Below are 19,419 nucleotides of genomic sequence, written 5' to 3'. Positions count from 1 at the left end.
AATAATAAAAAAATAAAAATGAAGACCAAACGAATGTTTAAAAATATAAAAGCGCAAAAAGAAAATGGGAAACAGAAATTATTAATAAAATATTTAAGTATTTATAAAATATGTGTGTGCTTTAAAAAACACACAATGTGATATAAATTATTATTGTACAATTTAAATTTTATTTTAATTATAAAAATGCTTGTACAGTTCCTTTGCTTTTGCAAAAATGTAATAAGTGATGACTTAATAAATAAATAAAAAAATGTATATACTATTAATAAAAATAATTTACTCTTTCATTTTGGTTTTGACTACCATTCTCTATAGTAATAATTTTTTAATTAATAAAACCATTCTATCAGTATTCTTGCCATCTACATCACAATTGTATTGGATGATTCTATGTCTAGTACTAGCCACATACTTAATTTGTACCTTTCGGAACTCTATCGGTGTGTTTCTCCTACCATTTACATTAAAATAGAATGAGAAGCTGCTTAAGATCTATACATATAGTAAAAGTATTTTGGTAGACACGAGTTATCTATATTCGCTCTTTATATATAATATTTATGATTCCTAAATTGAAAAATGAATTTTGGATATTAAGTCATAATCAAATATATATAAAAAAAAACAAAAACACAATTACTTTTTAACATTTTTCAAAATAATTGATTGAAATGAATTTATAATCATGATTATATTGGCATTCAAAGTGTGTTTAATAATATTTATTATTTAATTTTAATTAATAATTTTTTAATTAAATGCAGTAAAACAATTTTATGATTCGTTAATATAAAAATTACAAAGTTAATTAAACATTCAAAATATTGGAAAATTGAAATTAAAAATAAATTTTAAATAATTTATAAAACAATTATTGATAATGCAATTATTTTGTATTGGTATTTTATTGAAACAGTTTGCATTTTTACCAGTCGAAAAAGTAGTTACTACTGTTTTATTATTCTGGATATTATTTTATCAACTAAAATTATATACTTATGTATTTATGTGTAAGTATTTCCAATTTACAAATTTTTCTTCTTTTTAATAAATAAAAATCAACTATTAAGTATAAAAAAAATTAATTATAACTATTTATTTCAGAAATATCCTCGTGTAGTGTGAATTCACCTTTCTCCTCTTTTTTTAAGGTATTCTAAAAATAAATTCAAATTAAATTTAATTATCAAATTTGTTTTTTTTTTATTTTTTTAAACATTTCCAATGACAATTTTTAATTATAATGTTATATCATTATGCAAATAATTTATCAAAACTATGTGAGGTGCATAATCAATTGTATAAGGTAAAGATTTCACTTAACATTTACTAAAAGGGAAATACGATTATTATATCCCATTTATAAAAAAAGAAAATGGGAATCAATGAATTATGAAACTTAAAAATATGCTAATAAAGGGCTATGGACGGTTAATGAGTATGTGGAGTAACTGCAGAGGTTATTGAGTAAAAAAGTGTAACACTACGTTTAACGAAGCGTAAGTGCCAAAAATTAAATTTTTGTAATATCTGTAATAAAAATCTCACGTATATAAGATTCGAACTTGCAGCTTATTAAAACCATAATGCAAAAACGGTATTTCCCAAATAACACAAATATTCAAAAAACTCTTTCACTTATTATAACTATCTTACTTGCATATTTGATCGATTTACTTTTTCCAATAATTAATTCTGCTAGTCTACAACTCAAATGTGGCATATCTAGTTAAATTTATACCTTAATTTGGTTATTATTTAATCTTACAATTGGATGGAAATTATTCTTCACATTATTTTTATTATTTTTTACTAAAAAAAAAAAACAAAAATCAATAAAACGTAAAAATAAATTTTTTTTAACAAATTGTCTGCTTTTACTCAATTTTACTATATAAAAAGTATTCCCAACTACATTTTTTAAATATTTTTATATAAAGAGAATTTTAATAAATGAAAAATCCTTTTTGACATTTTAATTTTAAAAATTTTTACATTAAAATATTTTTTCAATATTGGAATTGAAACTTATCGATAAAGCATTATAATGACGTTCAAGTTAATTAAATTTTATAAAAAAAATTTAAAATTTAAAAAAATAAAATGATTAAAATATTTATAAATATTTTTGATATTTGATGTACTGCCCTGATAAGTTATTAACTTTAAGAAGGAGAATGAATAATGTTTGAAACTTCAAGAACTACTATAATTTTATATTTATAATTATTGTAATTATTTATTCAGAAAAACTCCTTTTGTTCTTACCTAAAAACAAAGATAAAAATTTTTTTGTACAAACTTATATTTTTAATAATTTCTGAGATCTTCAAAAAACACTCATAAAAAATTAATTAAAAGTTAACATTTAAATTTTAAATAAATTTCACTTTTACCCAACACACAAGTATAATAATCATTACACTTTGGAAACATTATAAGATTTTGATATTTGCCACTCACAACCCAAAAGCTTCAATAAATTTTTGCATATCATGAAATTTTCAATAAATTTTTATGATTCATTGACCATTTTATAATTTTTAAATATCCATTTTATAATAAAAAGTTGATTAATTGAAAAATAAAGAAGAATTATAGTAAATTAATATTTTTTTTATATTTATTGAAAATGAAAAAAAAAAAGCGAAAACAATATTATCCAAAATGGTTTATGTGTTGAAAAAACGAGAAAATAAGGAGAGAGAAACAAAACAACAAAAAAAAAAAATTGTCATATATTGACAATTACCGCCATAAATCAATCCCATTTGACTACACAAAGTGAATAAAAAAAATATTGTGTGTATTTAATCAAAGTTAAAAATAAGTTTTATTTGACAGTCAATCATTAATAAAATTATATAATATGTATTTCAATATTTGTCCATCAACATGTTTGTTTTTATCGCCATTTAAATAAGGTGTGTGATTGTGGATACAGATCGAATTTTCAACTTGAAATGGAGTTAAATGTAGAAGTAGCAAAGACTTTTTATTATAATTGCGGTATCTTTTCTTCCTACGTGCTGAGATATAGGTAAAATTGCTAATAAAAATTACTTGAATACTTTTTTTAATACATTTCCTAAGAAGTTTATTGAAAATCATGTCCGATATTTTTTTAATACATTATTGATGAGAATTTTGACAATATGTAACACTTAAATACAATGCTTGAACTACAAATCGTAAAAAAATGTCAAAAAACTCATGTAGGTTCTATCCAAGAACATCATCAATCTGACGATCATGTCAATCAAGTCCATCGGTTTCACTTGCAAATGACACTCATATGCAAATAAAGCAACTCGTGTCAGTTTATGTTTTACAGTTTACAAATAAAAATCTTATTTTTCTTATGTTTTTCTTTTTACATCAAAATCAATCATTTTTAACAATAAATTTTTGTAAATGTACTAGCACACGAACAAATATAAAAAAAAATCAAAAAATGACAATCAATTGCGTTGGCAACAAAAACTGAAATTCATGACTCAAAAAGTATTGAAAAGCGTAAAAAAGTATTGAAAATACATGATTTTTACAAATTGTGGTTAAATGACTTTCTCGGAAAGTGCTCTACTCATCTTCGCTTGAAATCTTATTATAAAATAAAAATTATAACTAAAAAACTAAATTTTGACATTTTATTTATAAAACAAATACCCTATAATATAAACGTAAAATGTATCATCTTGTAAAGATTTTATTTTTGAAATTTTCCTGTAATAATTTTAAAGAAAAACAAAAAGTGTATGCGCTGTTGATATGGAATTTTAATTTCCAATGTTGATGGATCTACAATTCAGTCCCGTATGATGTTTGAGTATTTTTGCTTTATTATGTTAAATTTTTTTTTATATTTATATTACATAATCGTATAAAACGATTGCAACTATAGTTTTATAAGTTTTAACAAAAAAAGTTTTTTTTATTCAATAAAGTGTTAATTTTTAGTAACAAAAAAAATTTACAAAAATATTTATTTCTTTTGACATTTTCCTGTAAATTTATACCAAGTAACATTCAATAATCGAGCATTTAAGATTATACAAATAAACAAACTGCTCTTACAGCATTAAAATGTAATGTTAATATACTGGAATTTGTAATTTTGCAAAGAAAAAAACAAGGAATTTAAAACAAGTTACAGTAAAATTCTTGGAAAGAATGAAAATGTTTTAAGAATTATACTATAAGTACCCAACTATATGTAATCCTGCTAAAGATGCTTGCGCATTTATGAAAACTTTAATTGAAAATTATTTTATGACAAATTCCTGCCATTATTTTACTTGATTTATATTGAAAATTATTTATAAAAAGGATACAAAAAGTTATAATAATCATTCTTTTGTATTAATCTTTTTTTTCTCCATATTTTTAACATTAAAAAAAACTTATTTCAAAAAATATCTGTCATTTCTCAATAAAGAGATTTAAATTATTTTTTTCTGATTTGCCATAATTTTTTTATTCTCTTATTTTAAATACAAAAAAAAATTCAATAAATCGATCAAAAAAAAGACGAATTAAATCTGCATTTATTTTAAATAAAATCGCATTTTATTGAAAAAAAAAAAACAAAATTCAACAGAAAATAAAAAAAATATTATTCAATTTAACAATGAAATTGTCATAAAATTGCGTCAAAATAACACAACCATTAACAGTAAAAAAAAGAAAACATGATTATTAACGCTAAAGTTATTCATTCATTCATTTGTTCGTTCAGTCTACTCGTACCCTCCTATTTCCGCGTGCCATACACATACTCATTTTTTTTTTTTAAATAAATAGCACCAGTCAGTCTAAAAGTGAATTGTGTGTTATATATGAAATATTTCAAGCTCAAAAAATATGATTGATGACCTTTTTTTTTCGCTGTTTGTTTTTCTGTTCGTTTAAGAATATTAAAATATAAATATAAAAACGTACATTATGTATGTATTTATATAAAATTCAGAATTCACAGGATGTGTGTCAAATCAAAGTTATAGAAAAAAAAATATGAAAGAAATAAAGAAAGAAAATCTGTCACCATTGAAAATAATCATTATTTTAACGTCATTTTACTGTGATATTTATTATGTTGTATTAAACGTGGGTATGAAAATGTACGTGTCACAAGCATGTGATACAAACTTGCTTAATATATTTATATAAGTTATGTATAGAATGATTTTATTTGTAATCAATTCTTCTATATACATATAATATGTAAATATATTTGTAGAGATTTTTAAGCTTCTACAACCACTATAGTATATTAAATAATTTAGGATATTAATAGTGTTATTGTCACTATAAAATAATTTGTCAAAAATTTAGACAAATATTTTGATTCCTACTGTATACAAGAATATAAAAATTGATTTTTAAAATACACATACGTATACATTTTATGTTTTAAAAAAAACTGCCTATTTTAGTGGGTAACTCAAATTTTTTTTCTTTAAATTTATTAAAACCTATCTTAATAATATTAAATAAAAACAATACAAATATGACATTAATTATATGATTTTAAAGCTACCTAACTGGGAAAAACCTTTGCGGAAAAAACCATGTTAATTTGCTTCGAGTCTAGACATATCCTGTCTGCAGTCATTTTCAATGTTTTTATAAAATTAAAATATTCTAGCTCATATGTAGTAAATATTTTGGCAAAAATGTTCAAATCATTTTCAAGATTCTGAAATAAGACAAGCAATTTAAAAAACAAAAAATTTATTTTGTTTTTTCTTTAAAGATAAATGAAAATTTCACATTTGAAATGGTTTTTAGTTTTTAAAGACTCTATTTTTAGATTTTCTTTAGAACAAGTATAAAAAAATCATAGTGAAAAGTTTCGTTTCCCAAAAGATTTTCTTTTTAACTTTAGTTAGTATAACTTTTTCTTCTTCCTTATATATAAAAAACAAAAATAAGAAATACTTAGGCGATCAGTTTTTTATAGAAATTGAGATTTTATATAAAAGGATGAAAAATCTTAAATAAATAGTGAAAAAAAAGAAATATATATATAAGAAAAATTTCTTATCCTTATTCAAAACTATTTACAAAGTTTTCTTACAAAACAAAAAAAAAATAAACATCAAAAGGATAATAAAATTGCAAAATAGGTACTCTATGTTTGTTTACTTGTTTGTTTTTTTTTGGGTTTTTGTTTCTAATTTTAATATTGAAAAAGAAAACATAAAAATTTAAAGTAAAAGAAAAAGATAACCTAATTTTATATGCAACATTGCAAAGAAAAAATGGAAAACAAACAAAACAAATAAACACTCTGAATCCGAGCAACCATTTTTATTTTTATAATTTTATTTTTCTACTCTTCCAACATTTTAATGCATTTTAAATATTTGATATTTTTTTTGCTTCCTCGGTTTAGTAAATCTCGGCTAGAATTTGTTAACCTTTTAACATCTTTCGGTACACAAATTGAATTTTGTACGATTTATTTAGCGATTAAATTATTTTATAAGAAAATTTCAATAATATTCGAATTAAGAATTTGTTTTTATTTGGTTGCTCTAAATTATGAATTCAATTTTTAATTACGCCTAAACAAGAGGGTCGAATGGAATGGCTTTGTATTGGCAATAAGTGCAGTAATGACAGTGTAATTCTACATTATCGTGTTGTTAGTTTTCTAAAAAAAAAATGTTAATAAACAATTCATCTCTTATTTTAATAACAATTTTCGATAAATTTGTGTTTATTAAATTTCTAAATGTCTTTCAGTTCGTGAATTGTTTAAAAATATCCGCGAACCAAAATTGTAAAGTTTTTTGAATCGTTTTCAGATTCTTTTTCAACTCTCCGAGACCTTACGGAAAGCCCTTACCTTAAAAATTTATTTTTTCGTTAATTGCATCTTCTTGCACGGTTTCCCGGAATGTCTCAAATTGAAAAGGGCAATTTTCTAAGGCAAATTCCTTCTTCCTCATCTTAGCCAATATTATTTTGGTTGTATTAAAAGTTGACTTTTTCAAAAGTTTAAAAAGAATACCATATTTTTATACAATTGAATACCTAAAAATATGTAGAACAGTTTGAATGTTAAGGGTTAAAAAGTTTTAAATGTTATTTTTTTATTTTACTTCAATTTCAACTTCTTTAAACATTAAATTTGATTTTATTTCTACAATTCCACTTATAAATAGTTGTTTTTAATTTTCTTTCTACTTCATTTTTGTTTTTTTTTTTAAGCAACGCTAGTTACAACAAGGATTCATAACAAAAAATTTAAAATAGATAAAACATGAATATTAATTTGTAAAGTTTTTAAACTTTGCTAAATTGTAGGAAATTTGAAAAAAATAAGTTTTATAGTTGTGTTCGAATAATACAGAAAAAAATTAATACTATTTCTTTGTCTCATGAGTAAAATAACATCATAAAGCTCTATATTGGTAACACATGTGTGTTATAAGGTAAATCTGAGAGCTCCTAGTTGGAAAAGAATACCATAATTTTTAATTAACTAAAATATACTAAGGATGAAACAAGAATTTTAATTATAATTTTTAAAAAAAAAAGCGGAAAATGCTGTAGAATGTGCGAAATAAAAATCTTAATTATAATAACTATATATACGAGGACGGTGTTTCTGGTTATTGCAAGGCAGAAAACTTATCATATTTTAAAAATTTTAAATTGTCTAATAAGACATTCAAAATTTTTAAGAATTCAATAATCAGTGAGTGGAAACGAAAAACTATAATTGTTTTAGTATTGTTCTATTAAGAAACTATGCAAAATTTTTTTTATAAGAAAATCAGCTTAAGGTACGTCTTCTTGATTTAAAAAAATATTCAATTCTGCGTTATCTTATAGTTCTTGCATAAATTTCCTGGCGAATCAGATTGATAGCAAACTAATTAATTAGCCATCGCTGCTTGCGGGATTGTAATTTACGTAAAAACTGTTATAAGTTGGCCATTAAGTTGCAAATGTTAGACTTTCGGATTTGTAACTTAATTACAATTAATTGTCAAAAACAGCAGATAGTGCAATTGCTTTTTTTTGGTGCATAACGAATTCTAATATTTAGTATTCATGTAAAATTTACTTTAGGTTTAGAAATTCGGTTATTTTTTGATTATACAAGCTACAAGATTCTTTCATCAGAAAAATCTTAGAAAATTAGGAGGAGGTGTCTGTAAGCTCGGAAAAATTAAAATAGAATAGCACAGATCCATTTACTTCATTTTTTTGGTTTACATTAACCTTATCTACACTCGTCAATGACAGTCCTGAAAGCAGAATATTTAATTTTAGAATTTAACTTTAATTATGGGAATTTAATTATTGATTTTATTATGATTGATTTTATGATGATTCTTCTTAACACAACAATTTTTATATGCTTTTACATTTTTTAGTCACACAAAATATTGGACTTTTGAGAAAAATACAAAGATTGTTCTTTGTTTTAAAATGAATTCATATGGAATAAACTTTAAGTCTTAAAAATATCATTACTTTTTTACTGACATTATACATAAAATATTAAGGAGGTAGAAATCATAATAGATTTTTAAATTTTAATAACTCCGACAAATTGTTAAAATTTTTTATTTAGATGACTAGGCACGAATTTATAATAATTGTTGATAAATTGTATTACACTTCCTTGTAAAATACATACCGTTAAGTTGTAGTATGTCGGCACAAGGAGAAAAAAATTTCATATTAAGTAAATCAACTATTAAAAAGCATAACTCTTTTATTTTCATTTTAACGTAAAATTGTTTTACCTTTAGAAATCAAGGATATAATAAAAATTGAATATTCTCTTGTGAAAAATAATCAACCACCAACTACCACCATCCCATCCCATCTTTTTAAAATATTTTATTAAGGATTTTATGGCATAATTGTTGAAATGGGACCATCGGGATTCAATTTATTAGATTAGCTGTAAAAAAAAAGAGGGGATTTTTGTTAGTTGTTAGAGGCTGTGTACGATGATTTGTTTTCCTCCGATGCCATTTAAAAAAAAAAAGTAAAGGAATCTTAAAAAAAAATAGAAACTTTTTAGTGGAAAACTTTTTAATAGATGAAATGTTTTTATGACCGCTATTTTTACATATACCTACAAAAAACGAAATGGTTGTATAAAAATATTACAAGGATTTCTGTTTTTTTCTTCCTTTTTTTTTTTTTTTTTGATTTGATCTCAGAGTCTTGTACCTCAAAAATGAAATTAAAACTATTTTGTAAGAAATTACAAGTTGATAAGAAATTAATGCTGTTAATTCAAGTAAAAGAAAGAACTTAGTGAGTATATGGGAACAATTAAATGATTGATAATGCAATTGATAATTGCTGCTGCAATTCAAATGGGAATATGTTTGTTTTTTAATGATATTGAATCTGTAAATCTATTTTTCGAGATTGAAGTAGAATCTTTATTTTTGAGTGGTATACCCTAATATAATATTTCTAAGACTTCCAAGAAAATTTTAATTTATTTTCTCCTGATATCACCACTTGTACAATATGGTATTCCGGAAATCATCGATTCGAACAGTACATCCATTCCAAAGCCATTGTTTTAAAAATTTAAAGAAAATTTTTGCTTTGCTAAAAATATAGTCATAAAATGAGTCCTGTCCTTTTCAGTTACCGACCATCATATTATATCTAAAAATATTAAATACCAGTTATCATAAAATTTAATTGAAATTTCAATATTTTATGTTTTTTTTAATAACTAAAGCAATTAATACATTAAATGTATATTAATTTTAAATTTATTACAAATTATTTATGTTTAGCCATAAAACAAAAAAAACATGAACCGGAATAGTCCTTTTGTTTCTTTGTGTTATATAAACTGTTACATTGATTGAAATTTTGTGGTGAACGCAACAATATTCCAATAAAATTTTATGAACTAAAAATATACGGTCCAAAATATTCGATTTTTTATTATTAAATTTAGTGAGGGAATAGCCAAAAATCTAAAAGAACATTTAAGATAAAAATATTATTAAATAAATATTTTTATTCGATTAATACAACAGTTAAGTCACATATTGATATTTATAGTCATAATGTCCTAAAATATCTTTTTATATAGTACATATTATTATTTTATAGTACGCATATGTATTTAGGATTTGCATATTAACAGCCTATAAATGAGGTTATATTGTGTTTAACTATGACACATAATAATAGAATTATATGGACAGTATCGAAATTACGAAGAGATTTTTATTTATATTTTGTCTCATTTTATATTTGTCATATTATATATTAAATAACATTATGGTTAAATATGAATATTGAAATTTTTGTAAATATTCACTTATATTAAACTATTTTATTAGGACAAACGAAATTTTATGTTTAATAGTTTTTTCATCGAAATTTTTTCGGTTTTAATTATACATTTGCAAAAAATTGGGAACATAAAAGTAGGAGGAAAGTGAAATATGACGGCAGTGAACAAAAATATCATTTTTACGTAGCAGAGGGGATGCCGTTTATAGCAATTTAAATACTCTTACTCGGACTGACCCTAAAAAGACAGCATATCTAATGTTTTCCTCGTGACTAATCTTGTCCTCGTATACCACACAAGTTTTCATAACATCCTTGATAGTTTGAATACTTCATCAACATTCTCTATTTAATTTTCTATCATAATAATTTTGAATTTTCTATTATCGTTAATTTTATTCCTATTATTTAGTTGATTCTGTTTTAAATATCTAAATAAACCTTATATTGTCAATATTATTTCTATCTTATATAATAACATTAATATCCTAGTATAATGTATGTACAATATAAATGTTAACATTAAGAATGATAGACAATTATTTATTTGATTACTTATATTTAGAATATTGGTCTACAGAAAATAGGTATGTATATACTTTTATTGCGAACCTTTTAAGATCTTTGTAAAATCTTAATAAAATGAAATCAAGCAATCGAATATGTATTGATGTGGCAGTATTTTATAATATTTATTTGGTTGTAAAATTAAACAAAAAAAATTATTGTTTTGATTTTTCAAGGTCAAATCTCTTAATTATAAGATTGTTAATAATTTTTCATATTAGAGGATTAGTATAACCTAAAAACCTAAATTTGAAACCTAAATTTGAAACCTACTGAAATGATAATAAAATAAATTCTAAACGAAATTGAAATTGATTAGAAAAATAAAATTAAAAATTTTTCTTGATATCTTATATTTAAACGTTTGATTAAGGTATAAAATGAAATCAAAGAAAATACATACACATATGTATTAAAAAATTTAAAAAAAAATAATTAAATTTATTCACACGTTAATTAAATTTCAATGAATAATAAAATTTTGCTAATATTATTCAATATGCTTCACTAAATTTATTTGTAATTAATTTTAATAATTTTTTGCCTTAAGCTTATTTATATTTAGTTGCTATTATGTTATTTAAATTTTGTTGAGTTTGAGTTCAAGTTTTAGAATTATCTTCAATTTTATATATTTAATTTGCTCATTTAAACCAAATTTTGCAAGTATACGCCTGTTAACCATTTAAAACTAATTTGAATGTTGAACATTTAAAACTAGTGGATTATGGAACTTAAAAAATTTAATCATATTAAATATGACTAGACGCTAAACAAATCACTGGAAAGCTTTACGTTCGTAACAAAAAACAAAAAAAAAAAGAAAAATTAATGATTAATTTTGCTATCTCTCCCTTCTCTGTTATTCAAAATTAATCTCCTTTAGGTAACACTAAAATAAAACGGTATGAGGCTAACAAATAATTCAAGATTATAAAAAAGACGGAAAGATAAAAAGTTTTTCTTAAATTGGACCTTTACAACATCATTTTGTTTTTATTATTGGGACTGAAAATATCAGAAAAAATTTCTATGTACAAAAAGGATACCATTTTTTTTGACCTTAAAAATTACTTTTTCTTCTCTCTGCTTTTGATTGTTTTCTTTTTAAAGGAAAAAACAGAGAAAAGCGACTGCTGTTTTCTGCTTTTTTTGTTTTTAATTTTTTAATTTCTCTAAGGCTTAGATCACTAAAAAATGTGATCTGGGAAGAAATTTCTCTTTGCTATCTATGAGTTTTTTTTGTAATAAAATTACAGCTAGGACGTGAGAAATTTTAGTCTAAGTTTGAGTAATCAATATTGTTTATGTTTTTTTTTCTTGTTTTTTTTTTTGAGTTGAAAATTTGAAAAACTTGGGTAACAGAAACTAAATATAGCCATATATAAGTTTAAAGATTTTTTTTTATAATTCAAACAAACAAAAAAATTATAAATTTAAGGATTTTTTTGATCCTAAAGAATTTAATTAATATTAATAAGATCTTTAATAGTGTTTGCCATTCTCGGTTTTAGGATCAGAGATCTTTACAATTCAATTGCAAAGACATATATTATGAAGTATTTGCATCATAGAAACTATGAAAAAAAAAAATTGAAAATCAAAAATTTTGTGAAATTTTTTTTTAATTTACTTCAACTTCAGTTAAACAAATCATTAGTGGAAAATTCCATTAATTGAATTAGTTTCGTTCATTTTAAACAATTTAGATTTTTTTTAAATATTTGCAATTAAAATAGAGATTTTCAAAAGATGCAATCCCTTATCGTCGCAATAAATTCGTACATAAAACACAACTGTTTCTTAAAATGGAAATTATAAAAATAATTCCTATATAAATCATGACTCATCTTTTATCTCAAGGCTATCAATCTCATATATTTTAGTTGTTTTAAAAAATTATTATATTGTTCCAAAATCAAAGTAGAGGAACCGAACTTATATATTATGTAATAAAAGAAAATTATGTAAATTTAACAATCCCCATATTGTCATTAGTAAAAAATTCTAGCTGAAAAAAAGCAACAATTTTTGAAAATTTGAATACAAATTTAACAGCATTCAGACAAAAAAAAAAGGAAAAATAAACAAAAAACAAAAATTAAAAAATAGAAGGACACAAAAAATGTTTTTGCTTTTTCTTATTGTTTTAACTAAAAAGACTGTTGACACAAAGAGATTCTAATGCTCAAATTGGTTTAATTAAAGAAAGTATAAAAATAAAAACAAGGAAACAAAAACAAAATATGTACATTTTCAAAACTAGAAAATTTCATTGAAATTCTTTAACATTTTCCCAAAAAATTTTTTTCTGTTATTGTTCGTGTTTCTAGTCATATTATTTTTGAACTTGATTGACTTTGTCCTAGACCTTTTTTCTACATAACTTTATACTATATTTGTTAAAATTGTTTGCAAATTTTAAAATATACAAATAAAAAGAGAAACACAAAAAAAAGGACGAAATAACTGGAAAAATATTTCTTTTCATGTTTCTCCAACCTATATTTTTCTATTCAAATTCAATGTTTTCCAAAATGGCAAAAAGAGAACAGATAGAAAAAAAGAATTGAAATAACAAGAAAATATTTTCATATTCAGCATTTTTGTGTTTCTTTGCATATATTAGGGCGAAAGTTACCAGATCAGTATTTTTACATAATTTAAAATTATTTAGTAAAATTTGTGGTAGTCTTTCTTTTTGAAGGCAATGAAAATGCTTTGAAGTATATGATCTCACACGCATGATTTTGTCAAAATAATGAGATGGCAGATTTTCCGGAACAAAGAGAAGTTTCAAAGAGAATAAATTTAGAAAGAAAGTCCAAAATATCAAAAATTTATTGCGACAAAACTGTGTAAAGCTAATTTTAAGTGCGATTACCCTACTATACCTCCTATTCAAAATTTTTGCTCTAAACTTGCGTATATGTATCTGTACTGAAAAATTCTAATTCGGCCAAATTCGGGTTCTGACAATTAAATTTTTTGGGTAGAGGGAGAATCTTCTAATTCAACCAATTTCATGAGAATTTTTTGAGCAATTTTAAAGAATCTTGAATTAAAATTCCTTACAATTTATTTTTATTATTTTATATTTTCACACTGAATTTATGTCTAGTCAAATTATGAAAGGGATGGCAACTTTTATTAGAAAACACAAAAAAGAACAAAACGTTTGATATTTATGACATTAATCCTTTGAAGCCAAGAAATTAAATACAAAAAATAACTAAACATACAAATTTTTAAGCAAAAGTTAAGATGAAAGAATATCTACAAATATCTAGTTATCTCTGAATTTTTTGCCTCTGAATGGTATGAAGCATTTATTATGGCAATTCATGTAAAACCAAAGGGAAGAAAGATTCCACAATATTTAAAATGGAAATTGTTATTTTTAGGTTTTGAACAAAGAAACATAATCTTTTTTTATTTTTTAATATTATTTCTGAAAAAAAAATTGCAAGATTTTCATTTCCTGTTTAAAATTTATTTTTGAATAGAAAATAAGTGTGCGTATCGTATTTAAAATAGCAATAAACTCAAATTTTATCATAAATCCTCACTAAAGAATAGACTTTAGAGTAATAAATTGAAAAAGAATCACATTTCTTGGTGCCTAAATAAATTTAAAAATTGAATTACACAATATAATGTTAGCAAATTTTTCTATTCAAGTCATACATTTTTTCCTTGTACCAATTCACCTGAATTTTTAATTGAAAATCAATTAAAGTACTCATTTTGCTTTTTGACTATCAAATTGCAAATAAATAAATTTAAATAAAATTATTTTCTATATTCATATTTCAAATATTTGGTCTTTAGAGCACTTAACCGTAATTTATCATTCACAAATCTTTGCACTTTGAACTGCAATTTCAAGTCCTTTGAATACAATTTATGCCACTAAAAATGAAAATTATTAGTGCAGAGAATTTTTACAGTACTAATGTTAAGAGTAGAAATTCTTTAGGGACTATTTTAGAAGCACAATGAAATTTATCCTTTTTCAAATGATAAAAATTAATAAATTGCATGGTAGGGTCAATTTAAAATTTTTGTTTAAATTGGTATTTGGCGTCCAAAATATAAAAAAAAGTATAAATTGAAATGGTTGAATTCCTCTTCATTTTTTTTTGAGAATATTTTTATTTTGCTAACATTTATGAGTAGTTATTCGAAATAATACAAAGTTTTGATACTAAAAATAGTATTGCCCTTTTAATTTTTTTGTTTTCTTTTTATGTTTTTGTTTTCCAAGAGAAATGATGCATAGAACAACATTTTAGGCAAAATGTAAGTTCAATGTTCGCAAATGTTTTTTTTTTCTTTGCTATAGTTATGGAATCTCTCAGATTAGCAATGCGGTTTTAATATTTATATTTGGAGGATATGAAAAATTAAAACATAAAACTAAGTCTATTATCAACAGGACAAAAACCATTAAAATTATCAAATTGCTATTTGAAAGTGTAGAAATTTAAAACTGTTCAAAATACGTTTAGGATCATAAGCAAAATGTAAAAATTTCTATCTCCACAGTTTTTTTTTCACGTTATGTGCAATGTGATTTTCTAGAAATAAACATTTAAAGACGCCTTGTTTTATCCTAATTTTTTGTTAATTCCTTTCTTTTTTTCTGAAGAGTAAATTCAGTCACTTTCACAATGTAAATCTACGCAAAATGACATCTTCATTTCCTTTTTATTAATAATTTTGTTCAAAAACCTTAAGAAAACTGCAGCCGCTTACGAAAAAAGTGCTCATGTTTCTACAGTTACAGCTATCATTTTTCTTATTAAACTTTTTCTTAATGCAAAACAGTTTGTCGACCTCCTTATTGCTATGAATGGAATACAAAATGTTTTGTTCTAAAAATAAAAAAAAAAAACGAAAAAAAAATGAAAAAATTTTTTAACAAAAAAAAAAAAAACAAAAAATGACATAACTTCTTATACACACGCCGTTTGCAGCTAAATATGTACATTAAAGAATTTCGATAATATTTGCAATTAGTTTTGTTAGTTTAGTGTTTTAGTTTAATTGAAATATTACCACAGGCGTAAAAGATTCCTATATATGTTAGTTATTGTCTTTTTACATTTCGTATTTTGTGGTAGCGTACTGGCGAGAAAAGCCAGAGTAGCTTGAGAATTTTATTTAGAAATTTAACAATCACATTTTAAAATTGAAGAAGCTACGTAAATCGACCTTATATTAATTAAAGTTTGAAATTTACGCCCCCTTTAAACGTACATTACTCTGTTAGAATGGACTGGATGTTACTGTTTCCATATCTTCTCACTCTGGTTTTTTTCTACCTTTTTTTATCATAAAACTCTCAAATTTAATCAAATTTTTGTAATTATTTTAATAATAAAAAAAAGCTTTCATTCACATTTGATAGACTTTTGATTTTACCATTGCAGAACTTTTGACCTGATAGCTTTACCTAATAAATGAAACCTTAAAAAAAATAGCTCCTTAACATTAAAATCATTTATTTTTGGTTTTTATTTTCCTTGCTTTTACATTTACCTTTTATTTTTGTGTTCCGTTTATTTGTTTATTTATTTTTGAAAAAAAAAATATATTTTTAATGGCGGACTTATTTACTTTTAGAACTTTGAAGTCCCTATGAACATGTTCCTTTTTTCTTGAGTGTTTTTAAATAATAAAAAAAAATTTTTTTTTGAATTATTTTTGGAGTGAGGTGAGTTTAATTTTGTATTTCTCTTTTTTTTATTGTTATTTTGTTTCTCTTTTCTGCTTGTTTCTTGTTTTGTATTTTTAATAAAACAATTCCTTTAGGATAATTGTTATAAGTTGTAAAAAAATTCAAGAGGTATATAATTATTATAAGTTAAGTATAAAATTTACAGTGTCGAGACTTTTAACAGAGTGCGATCTGTTAAAAGTCTCGACACTGTATGGAGAATTTTTTTTAAGCAGTCGTGAATTTTTCCCGAGCATCAAGATTTTACCAAGTTGGATTAGGTAGAGTTAGGCCTTCAAAATCATTCAAGTAAAAAATTTTTGCTGCTAAGGATAGACTTATTGATGGCTCAAATTCTCGCAAAAAGGAGTCTAAATTATTTAATTCTAAGTATTTAATTCTTTTCAAAATTTAAATTGATGTAAATTAATTTCCACTTACTTGTTGAATAAAAAAAATTCACTACCTCCTCATAATATTCCAGAAATAGACTACGGCATTTAACAAAACTGACCACGACAAGAATATTTCTCCCTCTATATGTGCATAGTTTATTGACTTGATAAGAAATTTTTGTTTTCAAATGCCGAATATAAATTAAGAACTACCTTTTTTTTTTAACTTTATTGTTGCAGGTTAAATTCATATTTTAACTGTGCATCTTATATACAAATATACTCATAATCAAAGGAGATAAATAAATAAAGTATAATAACATGAAATTAAAAAAAAGCAGAGGTAGAAAACTACATGAAAATATTAATAAAGTAAATAACTTCCACATATTCTACAATCCATTACATAATAATAAAATATAATAGGAGGTATGGAATATGTTATTTTGTAAAAAATGCAAACCTGACAAAACAAAACAAAAAAGCAAAAAGTAAGATGAAACCAACATCAACAACTTAAATGAATATTGTAAAAATTTCTCTGGGGCATAATACAAAATAATTAAGAAACTTATGGAACAAAATACAAAAAAAAAGGTGATATTTATGAGCTTAACATTATCGTATTAAGGTATGTAAATATTTATTTTATTGGTATGTGGAAGGTGTATGTAAGTATAATGCATATGAATAAATCGAAACCATTGGATGAAAACGTTAAAGTACAAACAATTTTTTCTCTTAAATAATGTATGCTTCTCACAAAAAGAACACTAAAAATATAAAATATGCAAGCTTCTGTGATTACAAGCAAAGATTGCTTAAGTCGATTTCTTTGGTTTTTAAATTCATTGTAAATTCGTAGGCTAAATAAAAGGTTACGATTCAAAGCTTCACCCGAAATTTACTAAATCGAGTTCAGCAAGTCAATGAAGATTAATTAATTTCCGACCATTTATTATTTTAATCATGTATATTGAACAAAATTTGATGAATTTAAATATTATAGATTTAATATAGAGGTTGAGATATAAATGTGTAAAAAGTTTCAATATTTATTTCTTCGAAAAATGTTTTTTTCTATTTAGTTCTATTTAAGTACCGTTTTTCTTAAAACAAAAGTTTATTGCAATTAAGATGATGAGGTATATTGATACAAAAATATAATTTTAAACCCCGGTTCGGTTCGGCACAAGGTTTGTGTTTGTATCTGTTTTGTTCTATCGAAATAATACAAATGCTAATACTTAAAATTATTTAGCTTTTTGTTTTTACTAAATTATGAGTTAGCCAACAGAATATACTTTGAAATAATTATAAAACTTTATGAGATGATTTGAACTTATATTTAAAATAGTGATTGGTAAAATAAAGTGTGTTACTGCAGTTAGCTACTTTTTATATAATTGATATTCTTGCCAATAGAACTAAGTATAACAAAAATGGCAATATTATTGTGATTTAAGCGTATTTATATATGGGAAGCATTTAAAAGACTACTTAATCCCCCTTTGGCAGACTTTCTTCTTTTCTATTCTTTATATTAAATTTGCATTATTAAATCATATTATTTGCATATATGGCATATTTATGCAGAATATTTTTATAACCAGCATTAAGGATCAAGCAAAACTAAAAAAAAAAAAAAAACAAAAAAACAACATGAAAAATAAATGAAAATTAATCGTTTATTAAACAGGATAACAAATTAAAATTATGCTTATAATGAGGGACAAAATTTTTAATGCGTAAAAATAAAAGAGGGAAAGAATTTTAAAAAGAAAATTTTTATATTTTAACTTTTAGTTAATAATTTGTTTAAGCAACATAACCTTTTCTTTGTTTGTATTTGCTTTAAAGGGAGAGTTTTTTTCTTTTTTAAAATTATTGTAAATAAAAAATAAACGGAAAAACATTGATACAGTTTAAATAATGTTTTAAAATTTTTTTTAACTGAGACTTAATGAGATTTAATTTTCAAAAAATTCTATTATTGTTTTGAAACTATGGTTTTTTGAAATTTGAAATATTTTTATTTATTTAACACAATGAGCTGACTGCATTGGAAAATTAAAATAACCATCGAATCTACTAAATTATCTTCAATTACATTCATTTTGGTACCCTCACTATCTGAATTAAAATCTACCTTAAAATAATCGAATTAAAATCTACCTTATCAAAATTTATTTTCCATTAAAAAGAAATTTTCAAATTAATTTTGCAGCAGTTTTTTTTTTAATTTCAATAAAAAAGCGGAAAATATTTTAAAATTATTTGCAATGAATAATAAAAAAACTGAAAATATTTTTATTAAATTTCAAAATTTCTTTTTTTTAATCAAAAAATCGTTGAATTTCAAGTTCGTATTGAAAAAAAAAACTGCTTTTTTAAACTGTGTGTAAAAGAATTTATATATTTTGATAAAAA

The 19,419-nt window shown here is 23.1% G+C and overlaps 1 protein-coding gene and 1 long non-coding RNA gene across 5 annotated transcripts in view; both read right to left on the bottom strand.

Moving 5' to 3' along the window:
- LOC129607748 (TWiK family of potassium channels protein 7-like) overlaps positions 1-19,419 on the bottom strand; it is a 293,642-nt gene that overhangs the window by 14,302 nt on the left and 259,921 nt on the right. The gene's annotated exons all lie outside the window — the stretch shown is intronic.
- Positions 1,026-19,419, bottom strand: part of LOC129607751 (uncharacterized) — a 46,038-nt gene continuing 27,644 nt past the window's right edge. Inside the window, exons 2-3 of the long non-coding RNA XR_008696840.1 lie at positions 6,857-7,044; positions 1,026-1,159 (exon numbers count right to left, since the gene is read on the bottom strand). This is a non-coding gene — a long non-coding RNA (uncharacterized LOC129607751). The remainder of the gene's footprint in view (positions 1,160-6,856; positions 7,045-19,419) is intronic.

The sequence above is a fragment of the Condylostylus longicornis genome, unplaced genomic scaffold, assembly GCF_029603195.1.
Source record: "Condylostylus longicornis isolate FDR11 unplaced genomic scaffold, ASM2960319v2 ptg000028l, whole genome shotgun sequence".
Lineage (NCBI taxonomy): Eukaryota > Metazoa > Arthropoda > Insecta > Diptera > Dolichopodidae > Condylostylus > Condylostylus longicornis.
This window is presented reverse-complemented; position numbering and strand designations above follow the sequence as displayed.